Below are 19,410 nucleotides of genomic sequence, written 5' to 3'. Positions count from 1 at the left end.
TTTCTACAGCCTTGTGGTGCTTGTGCAAGAGGGGATACATTTTTGTTTAAAACGTTTTTAGTGACGTTGCATATCTTAATGTTCATATTTTCACTTACTTTCATGTTACGACTACCAATTTGTTTCCTCTTGCAGGTGCTGGTTAACATCGTGGTTTCAGGGAAGAGCAGAGAATTAAGATACGTATACTGTGGCGGCAGCATAATAACGAAAACAGTCGTCCTGACGGCGGCCAACTGCTTTTTTAACGAAAGAGAGTAAGTTAGCAAACCATGCCCATATACCACTAAGAATACGATAACCTGTTCTCTGTGTCTTTTTTTGTTTCATTACAAACCTCATTTCATTCCTGCGCAAGCAAAGCAGCTTTCCTGAGAAGTCAAGAACAGTGAAAACAGAGAAGTCCGGTGTAAAAAAAACTTCAAAACACTGCAACCCTTAAGGTGGCTTTAGTTTGTAGGGCTTCAGTCTGCTTTGATAAATATTGAATAACGTATCTCCCAGCAGGCGGCTTTGAGATTTGTCTTTTGTGCTATTTTTCGTTGGAAAGTTGCAATATAATAAATGTTCTCGCCAGGCTCAAAACTGCGAAATAGATGTTTTAGTTTTGAGTAACACACTGCTCCTACAGACGCGTGTTACGTGAATTTATTTCAGCAGAATATGGTTTTAGAAAGATTCACAACACCTAAAACAAAACAATTGTGACAGAAGGAACTAGCAATAAACTACTTAGGACAATCTCCAGATGTGCTCAAAAGTACTCAAACCGATACTTCAGTATTGCAGTGACCGATCCCCTTTTTATTACAAAAATTCCGGTCTTTCTCGGGCGTATACTTCGGCGTAAACGTAAATGTGGAGAAATTCGTCACCAGTTAAAAGTGTTTTTCATCACCGCCTCTGTTGTGGTATTGGATGTTTCCCAGACTCATGATAAGTTTAAACATGAAACATACGTGAACTAACTTTCGGGAGAACTTTTCCTTATTGTATTGAACATTCAACATGCTAGTATGATTCTGAAGCACTCCCAAATTATCACTACTAGTGAAACTTTTTTTGGTTCCTATAATATGCATACGCAGACTTTTTTGCAGCCATTGCCGCACTTTTACAATTTGTGAGTTTCTTGGTGTTTTATTGCCTCACACCAGTGTAATAGGCATGCGCAGAATGTTTCCACAATAAATAAAGTACACAGTTAAAACGGATAAACTAGTTGGTAATTGTCGTAGTGTATGAGGCTCGTCAATTGATATCAGTTTTAAAAAATAATAGAACATTCTCGTACTCGAGCTAAAAAGCACAAAAAGAAATGGGGACATACATAGCTTTAAATTTATTTCACTATGTACAGATTACCCTAATTGTTAAACAGTACTTATAACATAGCCAATCCCGTTATTATACAAGGAGCCCAAACAGTAATGTAGTACATTGGTGCACAGAAAGCAAACGTCATAAAATGTTCGAGTGTGTTTGCTGCTCGGGATAATATTGAACCTGAAACATTATGCTTTTCAAAAAGCTTAAAGCAATACTTTTATGAGCATTATTTGTTAAATTGAAGGTAATATTTTTTTACTATTCTATTCTATAGCACAAAATACCCAGTAGATCGTGTGGGAGTCCTTTACAACAACACTGATGCAGAAGCAATTCTGATAAAATATGCGGACCGTGTCATAATCCATCCAGGGTACACCAGTTTGTATAATGGCTACGACATAGCCTTACTCCACGTAAGTGAACCCTTGCAGATTATTTCAAAGTACAGTTGTTTTCTGGGCCAGTTTTGTATATTTATGCCAGCGTGGCTCCGTCAAGAAGACATTTTTGCCTAGCATGAAAATAAATATTCAAGGATGTGGAGCACAAAAGTGTCCGCGTATAAGCTTACTGAACTAAAACTTAAGTCAAAAGGTGCTAGTCATTTACCAGAGCAATATAAATTCCTTCTTTTCCTTCTCACCATTTTATAACTTTCATTACCTGCCGCGTCGCTCCGGCCTCGACGAACACGCTGCAAATTCGGTCACGTCATATCAGTGTCAAGCTTTCCACGGCTCGCTTGCAATATGCAGGACCCTTATGTTACTGATTGATGTCGTGAGATGCCCCTGTACGGTTTATTCTCGTGCGCAATACCTTGTAATGTTGCTTTAGACCGTTATATCCAAAACGCGTTGCTTTGTTTACTATTATAGAAAGGCAGAAACGCTGCAATTTCCCCTAAAAATATTGCAAATCCTAGTCATGCACATACGTTTTGCCTACAATATGCCTTGTATTTTGTCCTTGCTTAACAATGCTGACATACATGTAGTGTCTTTCCACATTTTCTGATTTCTAAAATTTAGACTATAAAATTACCTTTCAATATTTTCCTGTAGCTCTGGCTGGGTGGCTGAATGAAGAGACGGACCGAGATACATGCAGTCATAAGGAAAGGCCAACAATTTTGTTAACTAGCAGTAAAAGACTTTTTTTAAATACTGCAAATTTACAAAGTGTAATTGTTTCTCTCTGAGGGCGTTATCAATCATTACAAACAACAAACCTGATACGGATTTTGCAGCGCCAACTGGTTTCTGGCTGCTTTCTTTCTCGACATTCGACAACACGCGCTCTTTTAAGATGTTTGATTGCATCAAAAATATTTCTTCAAATATACAGTAGAGACAGAAACGTTTCGCTGCAGCCGCGTTGAGTCTTTGAAACTGACTTGCAAAGTAGTCTTGTCCAACGAGCCTCAGGATTTCCTAGTGCTAAATCAGCTACATTTTTAGTGTCATCTTGCTTAAAATTTTGATAAAATTTACAAGAAACCTCAGTGTTAACTCTTAAGATAAAACTATGTTTTAACCTTGAGTCAAACCTTGGGTTAAAATCTTGAGTTAAAACAATAAGTTAAAACCAGTATACAAAATATCCTGGCACTTTCTTCCGCCACGAACCACTTTTCAGTTCGTTGCCAAATCATGCAATTGTAAAAGGAACCCGCCTCGTCGGACCACAACGACACGCTCGTTAACACGCGGTAGCCCTGACATTAGCACTACATTTATCAGTGCCATGTTAGTGTTTAACGTTCATAGTTCAGCTTCTGGAAGCGCAATTTCGCAATGTAATTCAAGCGAGCAAGTTGCTGATGTTGTCAATGTCTAGAAATTCAACTCGATAGAGCAGCGTTTTGAGCGAGCGCGTCTTGGTTTAAACGGGCTGTCGACGTTCGTGGTCCATGAGACATCAGAAACCACTGCCTCGCATCGTTAAAAAGCGGAGTAGGTTGTTTCTGGCCGAACTTTGCTGTTTCAGGAAACGCATACCATGAAAATACCCATGGTCGTAAGCGCGTGTCTTGCGGCCACTGGCTATCTTCCCCGCAGGCCAAGTGGCGCTAAAGAAACTGAAAAAATCTCTCAGGTGGAGGAGGAGCAATAAATGTTTACTTTAGCAGTCAAAGTTTTTACGCTGTCCGTCAAGTGTAGGACTTCCATTGTCCAGGAAGCCCTGGTTCTTGGCGGCCTGCCTCGCCCGGTATACCAGATGTTGTTCGTGAGGAGCGCGAAAATGCTCAGCGTTGTGAACGCGTGCATTGCGTCGACCGCCGGGTCTCCGGCTCGCGCGGCTACTTCAGTAAAAAAAACTCCACCGCTATCGTCAAGTGCTACCAAGCATGTAAGAAAAGCTTTAGTGCTAATGCGAAATACAGAAAGACACCCTGCATGGTAGAGCTCACCTGGCCGCCGCATTCTCTAGAACCATTACGGATAAGTGGAGACATTGCTCCGAGTGTTGCTGTCCTCCCCGAGACAGCTTGCCAATCCCGCAACCCCTGCATAGGGTAAATGACGAAGAGCTGGTGAAAGTCTTCAATGCTAAGGATGACTTTGCATAAAACACTCCCCGCAAACACGACGACGACCCGTTCGATGCATATGATGAAACTAATCAGCACCATACAGTGCAAATAAGCAATGGTATTGTAACCTAAATAGGTGTACGGTAGTGCTCAGCCACAAACGCGCCGCCATTCAAGTAGTCCGCGTAGGTGGAAGCTATCGTAAATTTTTGGCCCTACTTTGGTGCTAGAAAGTATTGCGTCTCAGTTCTTTTTTTAAATCATAAATGTTAGATGGATCAAATTGTGAGAAAACACCGAAAGCTTTTTACCGAACCTAAATGCAACGATGATAAAAGTATCATATGACATGGTTTAATTATCAGAGAGGGGAATGTTACGGCTGCAATAAGGTAAAATATTGCGCGCCTAATTCCAGCAATAATGAGATGCTGAGTTTGTAAATGTATTGTATTGAAGGAAACTATTCAAGTTGATGGGGCATTGTTGCAACATTGTTGCAACTTGTGCAACAGGGCTTCAGGAACAGAAGAGCTTTATATGAATAGCAGGTGAGTTCTATTCCCCACATTAGCTGCTCTTCTCGACTTTTCCTTAGGAAAAGTTTCGACGGCATGTCTAAAGACACGAAGAAAGCATTACCTTCAAGACCTTGGCATGGATGGTGTAAAAGCTTCACAACAAGGCTGGTCATGTTGTCACGTAGCCAACAACGACGCCAGTTTTCTTCAAGGAAGAGACCTGGGCGAACTAGTCCTCCGCAAAAACTCCAAGAAAACTCAAGCGGCGTAGAAGCAGCCAGAGCACTGTCGTGCGTAGTCGTATAGAATGCGTGGCGTCTGTGTTGCGGGTATTTTTTTAGCGCGATTGTTTTTGTATCGTTGAATTCGAGAACACTGAAGATCAACGAAGGTGATTCGAGGCTAGCCACGTAAGTTCGACGCAGTCATCCTGTGAAAAAATAGACCGTGCATCATTGAAAGAAAGAAATCGGTACAAACACTTCCACCCAAACACAGGCAACATAGCCTGGTGCACAGGATAAAAAGTGAACACAAAAGTTAACAAAGAATCCATACTTTGCGTCATTACCCCTCAAAAAGTGCATTTACCCACGCAAAAATGAAAGTGCAGTCCGAACAAGACAGTCGGTGATCTTGCATAGTCCTGCGGGAGGCGAACAATATAGACTACTTCGGGCCGGAGGCGCCTTCGCAATGTGCTTGAGTCAATGTCAGGGAGAACTTCGAAAATTAGTTGGACACGCGTCGTTGAAAGCCGTAGCGACCAAAACATACTCTCAGGAGCTCCTCACTTAGTCCGCGTCTTCTAACTGGAGTGCAAACCCACAAAGCATTACCTGGGTAATACTCGGCGACAAGGCGTCGGAGGCTGTAGCGTACAGCATCGACCAGCTGCAGGTGCGTTCTACGAGGTGGAGCAACCTGGCGAGTCTCCTCCTCATGTGTAGTTATGCTTGGTCGTCAGCGCTAAGGTAGTTGCCTTGCACGTGCGCTACTATGGCGTAGGCTGTCGTAGTCAGCCGTCTTCAATAGACAACCTCGAACTGTGTCATCTCCCCTGTTTTTTGTTTGCTTTGTTGTACGCAACCGTCACATAAGTGATAAATTCGTCCCACATCTTGTGTTCGATATCACCGTACATTCACAGCGATCATGTTGTTCAGGCGTTCCGTTAGTTCGGTGGTGCGGGGGTTGTGCGCCGTCGTTCTTAGGCGATCTGTGTTGCGGCAGCGTAAAAGCCCTTGCATGAGGTCCGCAGAAAAGGCCATTCCAAGATCCCTGATTAGGACTTCAGGCGCTCCATGTGGCAGCACAACTTCGCGGATGACAAACTTAGCGACTTCTTATGTATTCCTCGTTGGGAGAACGGTTTTCTCTGCGTAGCGCGTCATGTAGTCTTGGAAAATTGGGAAATTATGACAACTTGGGAAATTATGACCACATCAAATGGGCTTGATAAGCACTGCATCGATTCTTTATTCATGAGTGACAAGAGCGTGTTGGAACTATCGTTGTGATGGCTTTATTTGAACTTTACTTGCAAAAACACGTCCCTGAATGCAAGAAATATTTTTTGTGTTATTTTCATGTATACATTCTCACTCTCGCCTACGAATGTTATGTGTCATTTGAAACTCTTCAATACCATGTCCTAAAATGTTACCTTGTTGCTTGTTTGCATTTTCTGTACTTGTTTTTACATGTGACAAGCGCTACATTGCTAAGTATTCACGTTGCTTTTATCTAGTTTTAGGGCGCATGCCTTCATCAAAGTGAACAAATGCGTTTTTTTTTGCGTTTTACCATGCTGTCTTAGCTATCCTGCTTTTTGTCCCTGTGTTAACAGCTACAGAGAAGGAAATGAATTATCTAACAGTATGTATTTATGTCTTGTGTTTTCCTCTCTTTTCTTCTAGTTTACGGTGGCCGGAGCTCGGTCAAGCTTCTATATTGAAGTTTTTTTCGGCCACCATTTTTTCACCATTTTTCATCTGGTGTATTGTTTTGGTGAAAAATAAACAATCGAAATCTGAATCTGAAATTAGTAGAAAACACGTCGTGACATTCCGTAGTGACGAAAGCATACTCTCAGCAGCTCCTCAGTTAGTCCGCGTCATCTACTTGGTGTTCAAACCCACAAAGCATTACCTGGGTGACACTCGGCGTCTCGGCGTCGGAGGCTGTAGCATGCAGCATCCACCAGCTGCAGGTCGGTTCTACGAGGTCGACGAACCTGGCGAGCATCCTCTTTATGTGTAGGTATGCTTGGACGTCCGTGCCTTGCACGTGCGGTACTATGGCATTGGCCATCGTAGACAGCCGTCTTCTATAAACAAGCTCAAACGGTGTGAACTCCTATTTTTCTGGTTTGCTGTGCCGTACGCAAACATGACATAAGGGATAACGTCGTCCAACGTCTTGTGTTCAATGTCGCCCTACATTCACAGCGATCATGTTGCTCAGGCGTTTTGTTAGTTCGGTAGTGTGGGGGTTGTGCGCTGTCGTTCTTAGGTGATCTGTGTTAAGGCAGCGTAAAAGTCCTTGCATGATCTCCGCAGTGACGGCCGTTCCAGGGTCCGCGATTAAAACTTCAGGGACTCCACTTTGCAGCACAACTTCGCGGATGACAATTTTAGTGACTTCTTATGTAAGTCTGTCAATACCCCAGTCAACGTTTTCTGTGCTTGTCACGTAGAACAAGGGCAGATGAGGTCTATTATGATCTCTTTGAAGGGCTCTCGATGGGACATGGATCAGCTGCAGAAATCCGCGTTGACGATGACATCATACAACCCTCGAAAATCTTCTGGGCGTCCCCAGTTGTGCTCGCAAAGAAAGTCGTTGCTCTGCATTAAAACGTTGACTGCAGACGATTAAGCAAAATAAAAAAAACGTATCCCCGCATCTCCACCAGATGCCACGTACATGAGGATGACGCCGGTTTTCTATGAGAAAGCAACGTTTATTGGAGCGAGTTTGTGCTCCAAAAATATCGAAAAAAATACAACCTGCGTAAGAGCAATCAAAGAACTGACGTGAGCTGCCTGTCGTCGGCCAATCACAAACCGCGGCATCCGCCCTACAAGTATTTATATTTTGGTGCGATTGTTTCTGAAACTCTCGAATTACATCTACAACATTGAAGATCAAAAACTCTTCTAGGCGGCTTACGTCAGGGGCGAACCACCCTCTCTATCAAATAAGATAGCCCGTGTGACATTCAAAAGAAAGGAAAGATACGCACATTTCAAGACATAGATTCAACAGAGCAGGGCGCCACCGAATGGAAAGAAAAAACACAGGAGTAAAAAAACTATGTATAGTATGCGACAATATCTTTTTCTCCTAAAGGAAGTGGCTCCTATTTAAAGATGTGGAATAAGTCCAGGGCTTGTAACCACTGGCTGTGTACTTATTCACTAAGATGGGCAAGATAGCAATAAAAAAGCAAAAAAAGTTGCAGAGGACACCTATGTTTGCGTCTTAAAGTGTATGAAGCGATAGCGTTACTTCGACTCTCAGGGAGCGCTTTGGAACTAGCTGCATTTACGAAGTATACATCACGATAACTGGAGGTCGGCAAAGAGAGCCGGACTAGCAGGAATGGTTTTTAATCGCCGTGTGCCAGAAGAGATTGAGACCCTCCATGCTTCTGTGGTTTAGATGTGAGCGTGACAGGATGCGGCTACGAAGGTTTGGTCAGTGTGAGGGAGAAGGTAGCAGTGAGTGTGTTTCAAATGTTTATTTTCTAATTTCTGTGCCGGGATGAAAATTCTTGATTTTTAGGAGAGAGAGAGAGAGCCACAAAGCGGAGATCTTTGATGCCGAAGAAATACTTTAGGGCCTTTCAAAACGGGCAAACCGATGTGGGAGAGCTCAAAAGTGGAACTTGTAGTCTAGGCCATAAATGCAGCAGGTCCTTCTCGTGCCTTTTCAATCAGCTTGCGCAGATCTTGACAGAACGAGCTGGTCAGAACTGCCTCGAATATTTATATGGAAGTAGAATGTTAGATGTTTTAGTTGTTCGCGCGTGATCATACCCCTGTGCATGCCTAGGTTACGGAGAAGAGCATGAATGTTTTCACAAATTTACCAGAGCTTTAAGTTATCTATAATGTTTCCAGTCAAAATCCTTCCCCACTTTTATTGGTAGATACATGTGTTGCTTTATCCACCACTGAGTTCGCAATTCTTCGACCTTGAGACCTAGGCGTAGAATTATTACACGTTAACTATTTTCATTGAGAGGCGTGCTGTAACCGTGGTGAAAAGTAGAACGGTGTGTGAATTCGCGGAACTTTTGGTCAGTGGCTCGACCTCTTCAAACCCTTGTTCCCGGTGTCCTAATGCCATCCTTAAATTAATTCACTGCCGACTGGAGTATACTTACAAGTCTTTGAGCTATTGTGCCTAATGCGAAGAGGCTAATGCCATTTAGGAGTCTATAATAATGTTACTCTTTTATTTGTTACTTCAGCTATTGGGATTCTCAAGAAAATGTGTTCAACGTCCGCTTTTTTGTTCCTGTAGGTAGGACAGTCACGCAGTCGCGAAGATTACCAGAATAGCTTCCTACGGCAATTGCTGCCTTCTACTATCATAAATCCCACAGTCCTTCAACGGGTTGTTCTCGTGATATTCCACTCTCTTAGTTCGGGTTTAACTGGTCGCTAGCAATTTGGATTGTAGCGGCTCTTATTAATCTTGATAAGCAAAAATACAAGGAATGTCTGTGTCACCGGCTTGTCTTTTCAGTGAGTGCATTGTTGCTTGGCTTTTACGTCTTTTTAGTAGTTGTGTCTCGAACTTGGACACGTATACGTTGAACAAAGTATTTCTTTTTAATAGAATAAACTAGAACTGCTTACACTTAGCCACTTGTGTTTTCTTATTTTAGGTAAGCTACGACAGCAACAACAGTGTTTTGCTGGCCTCATACCTCCAATAAACGTGCAACGCTTTCTTTCTGTTACTTTCTTTGCCACCACTCACGCTTTGTCCGCTTCGTCGATCATGGCTTTGAGAACCTTCCAGCCTGCCGAGTACCCGCTGCGGACGGCTTACACCGGAGAATCGAGGGTGTGGGCTTGCTGGCCGGCCACATTCATGCACTCTGCTTCATGCAACAGCGCTGCAATCCTCTGGGCTGGCGCGACTTCGCATGCACCGCCGACCCAGTTGCAGCCCCGGCTTTTTTGCCAAATGACAGTGACTTTCCACCACTGCCTCCAATTCTATCCAGTGTAAGGACCCCGGAGCAGTGTCGTGCCAGCAGCCCACCACCACCACCCCCCAGATCCACCACAACCACGGCGCCCCGGGCGAGCGCCAGCGCCCCAACCTCGAAGTCCACGGACGAGCGTCACGCCAGCGACATGCCAACCCCTACTGGCAAACCTGCATCGGCCACAACGCACCGAGGGAATGCTCGTGGCGACACTACAAACCTCCCTGACCAGCGCCGCACCAACAGCATGCCCCGCCCAACCTCCGCATCTTCAGCGACAACCGAGCCCACGAAAACCAACAGCAGAGCGTCCGCCGGACCTTCCGGGGTCCAAAATCCAGCCCTCCGTACCACATGCCCTTACAACCTTTGAAAGAATCGGCGTAGCAGCAACTTACTACAACACAAAAAAACAGGTAATGCGGCCTCCTTCCCTGTTTCAATACAGTTTTTAAGCTAAGAAAAATCACCGAAAAGCGCATACGTTCTGAATTGCGCGTTTCCAGTCTTGCACAGTACTTGCCTGACGCGGTCGCTCCCAGGGGCCTTAGGATTAGAATAAAACCTGCTTCTACCGAACTCTCCCCATCCAACATCAATAAGTGGAAACAGGTACTCGATAAAGCATCTTTAGAATTACCTGAAATAATCCTCAATCACTACGAAACTACGGCCCATTCTCTCCGAAAGAAAGAGGAACTACTTAGTCAGGACCTAAGCAAAAGAGAGTTGAACCTTTTAGGCAACTACGAATATATTACGGCCTCCGCCATTGTCATGTGGTAAGACGAGCCCACACCCAAAGGGAGATTGGCCCGAGAAGAAAATGATGAAAGAAAAGTAAAAGAGAAAGAAGACTTAGAGTACAAGATGCGAGAAGGAGTTGGAAAGGGCCAATAAAGAACATACACGGAGGGATTAGGAGGAGAGGGAGGTGATCTGACCAGCAAATGGGAGCCTGACACAATAGAATGCGAGGCGAAGAGGAGGGCGACGAAATTGGAGTGGACAGAGTGGAACGGGTTCTTCGGAGGAACGGTGGCAAGTTCGGGCCGTGCCCCACAACGCACCAGCGGCATCGCACCGTTTGGCAGCGGGCAGCTCGGAACCACCGATTACCAGCAGCTTTGCTCTGCTGGCCTCCTGCTGACCGGCGGCATCGCACAGCCGGCGACCCGTCGAGCCGTGCCCCCGACGCAGCAGCGGCATCGCACCGTCTGGCAGCGGGCCGCTCCGGACCACCTATGACCAGCAGCTTCGCTCTGCTGGCCTCCTGCTGAGCCACGCTGCTCAGCGAAGCCGAGTCATCGCACGGCGGTACTCCGGACCACGACGCACCAGCACGGGCCATCGCGACGTTCATCGACGTTGGGTGACGCGTAACCCAACCGACCCACTGGGCCACGTCATCGGCATCGCACCGTGGTACCGGCGGTAGGATTTGCTTGAATCTGACAGAGACAGGTAATGTATTATAGTAACTTTAGGAGTAGAGTGTTAATAGTGTGAGGTCGGGCTTGTTTTTGCTGTTTAGTGTGATATATGTGTGTTCAGTCACTATGATTTTATTCGTTTGAGTGGTTTTGTTATGTAAATATATTGTGTTGCCATCAAATGAATCTACTTGAGCCTCATTTCTCTGCCGCGTGAGACGCGTGACAAACATTTGGCGAGCCTGCCAGGATCTATCCTTGGCCCAACCACACGTCTCACCTGGTGGAGAGATGAATCTCGAGAAGATTTTAACCTTGGCTAGAACATTAGGTTTGACCAAAGAGGAGGTGCTCAGCTTGTACGAACGGGAGAGTACAAGGTTACGTGAGAGAGCTCAAGACGATGAGAGGAAAGCTGTGCGGGAAAAAGAGATTTTGAAACTTCAGATACGCCTAGCAGAGTTAAAGCGGCGCCGTGAGGAAAGAGAACGCAGAAAGAACGGTGAACGCGCAGCACGTGAGTCTGAAGGCACGCGGGTCGCCGACCTCTATGAGGCACGTGAAAAAGAAAGTAGGCAGATAGCTGACAGTGAAGAAGCGCGTGCACTTAAGAGAACGCGATTTGCACAGTGCTGTGATGGGAATGAAAAAATAAAAGAAAAAGGCTTCTCGCAAACGACCGCTTTGAAGAAAGGCGCATTCGAAGCACAAGGAGGTGGACGGGCCGAGTATGGCAGAACCGAAGGGGAGGCGCTTGAAGATCGCAGCCGAAACACGCCAGGCGAGGACAGCTTGTGGCCGCGTAGTACTTCTGATGACTTAATCGATATGACGGTCTCAGAAAGATTAATAATTGAGACAGAGGATCCTGCCGCTCCGTGCACTGGCAGTGATAGCCTCCGGACAGAAAGCTTTATGGATGGTCGGGTAGAAATGCCTAGGACTATAGAGAGTACACTTGTCCCACAAAAGGACAGTGCAAATTCTCTAGACGGCTCAGCGGACAGCTCAGCATCTAAGATGGTAAACGAGGTCAACAGTGCACAGCCAGGTGGAGGGATGCCAGAGCAGCTAGGACAGCTCCCTCAGACTCAGCTCCTTGTTGTTGACAAAGAGTCCCGGCTTGAGAAATTTAGGCAAGGCACCGGACCGGGGTTAGTCCCAAGCGAAAGGCAATGGCCAGCGCACCGTAACGTTGCTGAGACTCAAGAACGCGAGAAAAAATGTCCGTCTTTTCGGAAGCATGCGAAGCAGAGGAGGAAAAAGAGTCTGGGTATTAGAAACGTTCGAGTGCGTGAGCGGAGGTGTGCGAAAAGTGATCGGGTAGCTGGGAAGCTCTCAGAGTTAGCGCACGTTACCAAGATGGCGCGCAGACAACTAGCTAAGGCCCGTAAGACGAACGGCTGGCTTCGTAGTCAGTACCCCAGACAAGGTGGTGTCAGCCAAAAGATGTGCAGTGAGCCCTCCGGGAGTAGGCAAAATATCAACCTCAGAGGAGAGCAAAAGCGCAGACGCGCAAAGAAGACAAAAACGAAGAGATCGCGCGAGTCATGCACAATCGAGAGAAAGCTGAAAGCAGAGAACTTCAGACAGGTCACGGGTCCTAGGACAGTAAGTCAAGTGAACATTGATGGTGGTTCAAACATAGATGACAGTGTTGTGAAAGGGGCTGAATGGACGAAGCGCAAGAAGGTGAAGATGAAAGCAAAGGTCAACTAACCTGATGGAATACACGGAGCTGACCTGGACAGAAAGAGGGCTCATAAAGATGACGAATAGGTTGGGTAATAAGATAAGGCATAAATTTGGTATGGTGGAAACACAAGGGTGTTTTAAGCGTATGACGCATACATGGAAGTGATGTACGTGAGAAGTGTAGAGTGATTAAGAGTCTTTGCAATCTTGAGATTTGTTGGTGTGTTTGACTTTGGTGATATTAGAGCAGATTGTATGAGTAGATTAGTGTACGAGGATGAAGAAGAGTTGTATTTTAGTGTTACGTGTTGTGATTGAGTGTAGAATTTGAAGCTAGTTTTGGTGAAGAGTGAACTTGTTGTTGGATGAATATGGTTTAGTAGGGCTGATGTAGTAGCTTAACAGGACTGATGTTGTGACGTGCGGAGTGCGGACTTTGTTCCCACGAACAGGTGTGGTGTGTAGCAGTTTTTTTGTAAGAAAAAAAAACTCTTCAATTTCGGGGGGTAATGTCATGTGCTAAGACGAGCCCACACCCAAAGGGAGATTGGCCCTAGAAGAAAATGATGAAAGAAAAGTAAAAGACAAAGATGACTTAGAGTACGAGATGCGAGAAGGAGTTGGAAGGGGCCAATGAAGAACGTACACGGAGGGATTAGGAGGAGGAGGAGGTGATCTGACCAGCAAATGGGAGCCTGACACAATAGAATGCGAGGCGAAGAGGAGGGCGACGAAATTGGAGTGGACAGAGTGGAACGGGTTCTTCAGAGGAACAGTGGCAAGTTCGGGCCGTGCCCCACAACGCACCAGAGGCATCGCACCGTTTGGCAGCGGGCAGCTCGGAACCACTGATTACCAGCAGCTTCGGTCTGCTGGCCTCCTGCTGACCGGCGGCATCGCACCGCCGGCGACCCGTCGAGACGTGCCCCACGACGCACCAGCGGCATCGCACCGTCTGGCAGCGGGCAGCTCCGGACCACATATGACCAGCAGCTTCGCCCTGCTGGCCTCCTGCTGAGCCACGCTGCTCAGCGAAGCCGAGTCATCGCACGGCGGTACTCCGGACCACAACGCACCAGCACGGGCCATCGCGACGTTCATCGACGTTGGGTGACGCGTAACCCAACCGACCCACTGGGCCACGTCATCGGCCTCGCACCGTGGTACCGGCGGTAGGATTTGCTTGAATCTGACAGAGACAGTTAATGTATTATAGTAACGTTAGGAGTAGAGTGTTAATTGTGTGAGGTCGTGCTTGTTTTTGCTGTTTAGTGTGATATATGCGTGTTCAGTCACTATGATTTCATTCGTTTGAGTGGTTTTGTTATGTAAATATATTGTGTTGCCATCAAATGAATCTACTTGAGCCTCATTTCTCTGCCGCGTGAGACGCGTGACAGCCATATCCCGAACAAAAGACCGAAAGTTTAACCAAGATAAGATTTCTAACACTGGCCACATGCGTAAGAACCTAACAAGCTCCGGCACTAGTAACTGCCCCCACTCTGACAATATGGCCGATAATGTCACTACGACTGTAATAAATGCTTCGACTACTGCACCCGAAACAGTTCCGTTAAACCCCTGTACTAATAATTTTCTCTCGCCTGCCATCACAAAAGAAAACCTTACTGGGAATGTAATGAACCTTTCAAGTATAACCCTCTACCCAGCTCAGATGAACGTCTTTTCAAAGGGCCTAAACTTTTGCCCGGCTACTGGTGGTTTTGATGAATATCAACTTTTTAAGGACTTAGCTAACTTCGCCAGAAACATGAGGCTACGAGAATACTTCTACGATCACACCGCGACGGAAGAAGCCCGCAGAACCCTACCTAGCTATAAGCACTGGACCCCTCCCACACAGCGTGATAGTTGCCTCGACATGTACATCAAAGCTGTCCAACGCGATGTGCGAAAACCATACCAAACACAAATTTCTTTCTTGCACAACATGACTACCAACGAAAAGAAAGCCCTAGAGGAACTCGCAAGCTGTCCCGACATAATTATTAAACCTGCCCACAAGGGAGGTGCAATAGTAATCCTTGACAAAACCGACTACGTTAACGAGGCCAATAAGCAACTATAAGTATCGACGTTCTATAAAGCACTACCAAATGATCCCACTCAAGACTATAAGCAAATTGTCAAAGACAAACTTGCGGAGCTTGTAAAAATAAAACAACAAATGAAACCATGGCTCGTTCCCTGATCCCCTTAAGCCCAGTAGCCGGTAAGATCTATCTTCTCCCAAAGATTCACAAGGTGAACAACCCAGGGCGCCCCACTGTTTCTGGCATTGGCACTGTTACCGAAAACCTCTCGCGCTATGTGGATAATCTAATTTGCGACATTCCGCCCCGCTTTCCCTCTTTCATTAGGGAACCTCTGACTTTCTCTCAGACATCTCAAAAATTGAAATTCCTGCGAGCAAAAATTGAACTGCCTTCTAGTCACCCTCGATGTTGCGTCACTGTATACTAACATCCCCCATGAAGATGGCATCGCCACCGTATACCTTGCGTATGAGCAGTCATCGTGCGACAAACCTATCGATTCTTCTGGTCTCCAAACCTTCCTTAGGCTTATTCTTGAACTTAACAATTTTGAGTTCGATGGAGTTCATTACGTGCAAGTCAGCGGAACGTTATTGGGAACTCGAATCGGACCTAACTACGCGCAATATCTTTATGGCTCACCTCGAATCAAACTTTCTTGACACCCAAAATTTAAAGCCAATGTACTATAAAAGGTGTATTGATGACATATTCATGAACTGGCAACACGGTGAGGCGGAGCTCGTCACCTTCATTGAGGCATTTTACCTAGCCCATTATAGTATTTCCCTTGCTCATTCCTATTCAGAACACAGAGTGAACTTTCTTGACGTCAACGTTACTACCTTCGATGGTCGACTTCAAAGTAAACTTTATAGAAAACCGACAGACACGCTATAGTATTTGCACTTCCGAAGTAGCCATGTCAGATATTGCAAGACTGCAATACCTTACAGCCAAGCCCACCGATTTAGAAGAATTTGCTCATACCAAGCCGACTTTGACTCAAACTGTCGAGAACTCAAGACCGCCCTCCTGAATAAAATACCCGGAAAAAGTTATCGACGACGCTATTGTGAGAGCCAACCAATTAGACCGTAACGTAATCTGTAAGGAAAAAGCCCCGAATGGAAACCCGCAAACTAACTTAGTTTTAACCCACTCATCCTCCGCTCCAAGAGTGTCAACCGTGCTAAAAAAACATGACAATATCCTAATGCAAAGTGACCGCTTAAAAAGCATATTCCCCGAACCACCACGCGTTGTCTACCGGCGTAATAAGAATTTAGGTGACTTTCTCACTAACTCTCGTATCAACCGACCGGCAACTACTGGCTGCATGCCCTGCAATAAACCCCGATGTAAAGTATGCCCACACATGACCACTACACAGCGCGCCACCAGCACGGCATCAGAATACTACGTAAATATAAAAGGTAACTTTAACTCTGACTCCGCTAATGTCGTATATCTTCTAGAGTGCACTGTTTGTAGGCAACAATATATCGGCCAAACTGAAACACCCTTCCGAATACGGTTCAATAATCACCGCTCTCATGCAAAAAGCTGCCCTTAATGCCGTTCGGGTTATGTAATGCGCCCGCCACTTTTGAGCGCATGATGGACGATATTCTGCGTGGCCTCAAGTGGAAAACATGTTTATGTTACTTGGACGACATCGTTATATTTTCTCCCGATTTCAACACCCACGTTTCTCGTCTAGAGCAAGTTCCGCAGTGCCTAACGGATGCAGGTCCACAGCTAAACCTTAAGAAGTGCCAATTTGCGGCCCGCAAGCTGACAATTCTAGGTCATGTGGTTTTGAAGGACGGTGTGCTTCCTGACCCTGCCAAGCTACAAGCTGTTGCCGACTTCCCACAACCGACCACTCTAAAAGCCCTGTGCAGTTTCATTGGCCTTTGTTCATGTTTCCGGCGATTCGTTCCAAATTTTGCATCCGTTATTGCACCTCTGACAAAGCTCCTTGGCGGCAACCATGACTTGTCTACCTGGTCTCCTGCATGCGATCAAGCCTTTTTGACGTTACGTCGGTTGCTCACCTCACCCCCTATACTGCGCCACTTCGATTCTCGTGCGCCCACCGAGATCCATACTGACGCCAGTGGTGTAGGGTTGGGAGCCGTACTTGCCCAGAGAAAGCCAGAATTTGAAGAGTACGTCGTTGCCTATGCGAGCCGCACGCTTACAAAAGCCGAATCCAATTACTCCGTCACGAAGAAAGAGTGTTTGGCCATCGTGTGGGCTATTGCCAAGTTCCGTCCCTACCTTTACGGCCGTACCTTTGATGTCGTGACAGACCATCACGCCCTTTGCTGGCTGACATCACTGAAGGATCCCTCTGGTCGCCTTGCTCGATGGGTTCTACGCCTCCAGGAATACGACATCCGTTAATATATCGGTCTGGGCGAAAATACAACGATGCGGATGCCCTGTCCCGTTCACCTCTGGGCACGGATACAGCAGACCTTACCGCCATTGACTCTACCCCGACATTGCAACCGTTTGAGGACATGGCGGGGCAACAGCGGCAGGATCCTTGGATATCCTCACTCTGCGAACTCCTTTGCAATCCTACGCTGCATACCGCTCCCCGGGCGTTGGGACGTCAGGCTGCGCACTTCGTCATCCGTGATGGACTCCTTTATCGCCGCAATTGTCGTCTAGAAGGACGCAAGTGGTTGCTCGTGATCCCTCGTCACTTGCCGACTGCCATTTGTGAAAGCTTCCACGCGGATGTCCATTGTGCCTACGCAGGCGTGCTTAAGACGTACGAAACACGGCGGCAGCGCTATTTCTGGAGAGGCATGTACACCTTCGTGATGAAGTTTATCCGGGCATGCGAAAACTGCCAGCGTCGTAAGTCGCCGCATCAACAACAAACCGGCCCAATGCAGCCTTTACCCTGCCCAGCGCGCCCTTTACACCGGATCGGCATTGACTTGTATGGGCCGCTGCCAGCTACTGCTGCCGGCAACCGTTGGGCCGTGGTTGCTATCGACCATCTTACGCGCTACGCTGAGACCGCGGCGCTACCGGCAGCCACGGCGAGCGAAGTTGCTTCTTTCCTACTACATCGTTTCATCCTCCGTCACGGAGCACCACGTGAACTTCTGAGTGATCGAGGGCATGTCTTTTTGTCGGAAGTCATAGAAGCTCTCCTGGAAAAATGCAAGGTGACTCATCGCACCACTACTGCCTACCACCCGCAGACGAACGGGCTGTCGGAGAGGTTCAAACGCACTCTTGGCGATATGCTCGCCAAGTACATTTCTTCTGACCACTCCAACTGGGACGCGATTCTTCCGTTTGTGACGTACGCGTATAACACCGCGGTACAGTCCACCACAGGATTCTCTCCTTCTTTCCTCCTGTACGGTCGAGAACCATCCTGCACTCTCGACACAATCCTCCCCTATCGTCCTGATGTTTCGGAGCACATGACTATTTCTCGACACAGCAGCCACGCCGAAGAATGCCGCCAGATTGCCCGCGCCTTCACTTCTGAAGACCAGTCACACCAAAAACATCATCGTGATGGCGACCGCCGAGAAGCAACTTTTTCTCCCGGCTCCGTGGTATGGCGTTGGATACCGACTACTAGTCCTGGTCTCTCCAGCAAGCTGTTATCCAAGTATCACTGCCCCTACCACGTCGTCGAACGCACGTCGCCTGTCAACTACGTTGTCGAGCCGCTAACCCCGTCTTCAGACCTCCGTCGTCGAGGCCGCGAGACAGTCCACTTGCTGCGCCTCAAGCATTATTATGACCCTGTTGTCGTGGCGTGCACCTAAGTCGCCAGGGTGGCTCCCTTCGCCGCGGGGGCTGATTGTAGTGTGAAGAGGTGACAGTGGTCAAAAGCTCTATGCTATCTCCTACCCTTGCAAGGAGATTGGCCGTCGTGCAATAACGGCAAGGAAGATGAAGCACCGATGAACTGGAAGGCATCATCTTCAGCGGGGACCGCGAGAAGAGCGCGTGAGAGCCAGCCGTGTGCCCCGCTTGCTTTGGACTGCCTTCTCTGAGCATCCTGCCGCATTTCCTTCCGCAATAAACCCATCTTACAATATATATATATATATATATAATATTTTTTATATTTATATATTCCTTTTTACGAGTAATAAATCCCGATAACAAAGTGCGAGGCCGAATATAAAGACATTATTCCGCAAAATTGTTTTAATTAAAATTTTATCTTGAAAACACTTCTTTTTCTTATTGTGTACTTTCAAACTACATTGAGTACAATGGTCGACCCACTTTCACAGTAAATATATTTTTCACTGCTTCGTAAAGCACTCTCTACGCCGTTTTGTTTGCTCGCGTGAGGAAACCAACGTTTTGTTTTGGCTTTGAATGTTTTGATTTACAAGGCAAAAAAAAATCTTTTGGAATCGTGAGTTTAGATTCAACATTTCCTCCCTGAAGAAAAAGAAACCAAAAAAAATCATGGAAAGGTTGCTAATAATTTCCTGTCTTTTTGTTTTCAAATGTATTTTGCTTTCCAGTGTTTATTTTTCGTTTGTAATTCTTTCGCACTAGTTGCTATGATGTTTTATTAGAAGCCAGTAGGTATATGCTG

The 19,410-nt window shown here is 46.4% G+C and overlaps 1 long non-coding RNA gene across 1 annotated transcript in view; it reads left to right on the top strand.

Annotated features, from left to right (window-relative positions):
• LOC144141940 (uncharacterized) overlaps window positions 1–19,410 on the top strand; it is a 178,460-nt gene that overhangs the window by 113,791 nt on the left and 45,259 nt on the right. Inside the window, exons 4-5 of the long non-coding RNA XR_013316763.1 lie at window positions 136–257; window positions 1,604–1,745. This is a non-coding gene — a long non-coding RNA (uncharacterized LOC144141940). The remainder of the gene's footprint in view (window positions 1–135; window positions 258–1,603; window positions 1,746–19,410) is intronic.

The sequence above is a fragment of the Haemaphysalis longicornis genome, unplaced genomic scaffold (genome assembly GCF_048455015.1).
Source record: "Haemaphysalis longicornis isolate Haplotype H1 unplaced genomic scaffold, Haemaphysalis longicornis Haplotype H1 scaffold_6, whole genome shotgun sequence".
In the NCBI taxonomy this organism is placed as follows: domain Eukaryota; kingdom Metazoa; phylum Arthropoda; class Arachnida; order Ixodida; family Ixodidae; genus Haemaphysalis; species Haemaphysalis longicornis.
The sequence above is the reverse complement of the archived record's forward strand: the minus strand, read 5'-3'. Positions and strand labels throughout refer to the sequence as shown.